This window comes from Kryptolebias marmoratus, linkage group LG10, assembly GCF_001649575.2.
Source record: "Kryptolebias marmoratus isolate JLee-2015 linkage group LG10, ASM164957v2, whole genome shotgun sequence".
Taxonomy (NCBI): domain Eukaryota; kingdom Metazoa; phylum Chordata; class Actinopteri; order Cyprinodontiformes; family Rivulidae; genus Kryptolebias; species Kryptolebias marmoratus.
The window spans coordinates 8194911-8196989 of record NC_051439.1 but is presented as its reverse complement, the minus strand read 5'-3'; positions in this window follow the sequence as shown (position 1 = coordinate 8196989).

Below are 2079 nucleotides of genomic sequence, written 5' to 3'. Positions count from 1 at the left end.
TGTAGACGTGGCGGGCGGAGGTCGCGACGAGAGGGTGGGCGGGGGCGGGGCGACGGGGGCGGCTGGGGGGGGGGGGGGGGGGGGGGGGGGGGGGGGCACAAAAAACAAAAAAGCTGTTGTTTTAAAAGGGCGATTTGAAAACTCTGTTGAGATGCATTCTCAAGCATAATGTCTTCATAGATGTTCTGCAATCAGCAGTTTCTCTAATTATAGTACATTAAATTACGCAATTAACACAAAGGACACATCATGAGCTCTCCACCACCGTGCTTGACAACTTGCAAGAAGTATTTGTCACCATATGCTGTGTTTGCCAAACGTTGCACCGTAATATGGCCAATTATCTGTCCCAAAAAAACAATGCACCAGGGTTCCTGCAACTTTGCAAGCCTTACCTGTGCAGCCTTCTTCTTCTTTTTTTTAAGAAGGGACTTTTTTAAGAATGAAAACCAGTCCAGACAAACCAAACAATCAAAAAAAGATGAGGTCAGGCATAAAAAAACTAAACTACAGTACCGTACAAAAGTGTTACCTAACCCCTCTTTTTAATATTTTGCATAAGGAGTGAGACTTTCCTGTAATCTTTAAGGTTAATTAATGGGTTTTTATGACATTTTCTGAAGGTTTTTTCCAAGTTTTTCTGTGTAATTTGGCTACTTTTTCGTCATTTTCTGTTTAAGACTTGACTATTTTTAGAGGAGAACTTCAGTCTGTTTGTTTGTTAAGCCACTTTACTCTCTACAGGCATAAAAGGCTCCTAAAACCCAAGGGGCGAACCACTTTTTTTGTTGACACATAAGCAACAACGGGATCTTTGTCAACTTTGTTACTCGCAGCCTGTTACAAAAAAAAACACAGTTTCTTTCTGGGAATCTACAAAGAAGAGCCAAACACAACGGTTTGACAGGCAGAAAATAGTTTTTTAGCACCAACAACGCGATGCTCAAAGAGCTGAAATCAGCTAAAAGATGAAGCGTCTCTCGGCTCTTTGCTGGACTTTTCACTGTTTCTTGAAAACACGACTTTCAGATACTGTTCATAGTTTTATATTGTTTTTGCCTGAAATGTCTTCTTTTGTCCCTCACTTGTCCACTTTCCTCAGTTTTAAAGCCCACAGTGAATATTATTCTGTGGTGAGACACAAGAACTGGGCAAAAAATGACTGAAAAAGCAGCCAAAGCCCACCTGTTCCTTAAAAAAAAGAAGAAAAATACAATTAAAAGACCTTCAGAAAGCCTGAAGAAACACTGATCGAGACCAAAGTTTGGCTCCTTTTTAATCTTTTAATATTTGCCCTTTTAAATTCCACAAAGGTTTGTTGCATTTCATTTAGGAAACACAAAGGGTTTGTGGGAAATACGGACCCTAATGTGTTTAAAGTGGGATTAGGACCAATTTGATACTAATTGGCCCAGAATGTGAATTACTCAGATGAGAATTATTACTCAGAAGGCCCAAACTTTTAATTTGTGAGAATTCACAGCCAAATTGGGTGAAAAGTTGAGGTATTATAGCTCCTTAATATGCCGAAGCCTGTTTTTCCAGAGCTCAGCGTTAATTAGATAATTGAGTAGAAAGCTGTTTCATGAGCTGGTGTGGGTTATTCCTTCATTATCTCCCCATCAGTTAAACAGTGTTTAAAAAGGGCTGGAGCTGATTCAAAGTGTGACATTTACAACAGGAGGCTGCTGCTGTTAAGCCACTTCACACGGTCCAAAAAGCTCTCGCTTCAAGTGAAATCTGCCGCTCTCGTCGTAAAACAGTCTCTCAACTCGAAATGTAAATTCAAATTGCATTGCTTGAGCTGCCAAGTTTCTGTTTGTGCCAGTTTTCAAATGAAATCTGAGGACTGCCTTGAAAATATTTGTCTGGCTGACATTTATTCCTCTGTAGACTGTGTGCATATCTATATCTATATATATATTTATGCATTTCATGTTTCAGCTCCTTCCACAGATGTTCAGCAGGATTTAGATCAGGGCTCAGAGGCCACTTCAGAACGGTCCAAAGTTTGGTTCTGAGCCTTTCTTGGTGTTTTTAGTTGTGTTTTGGGTCTTTATCCTGTTGGAGGACCCATGA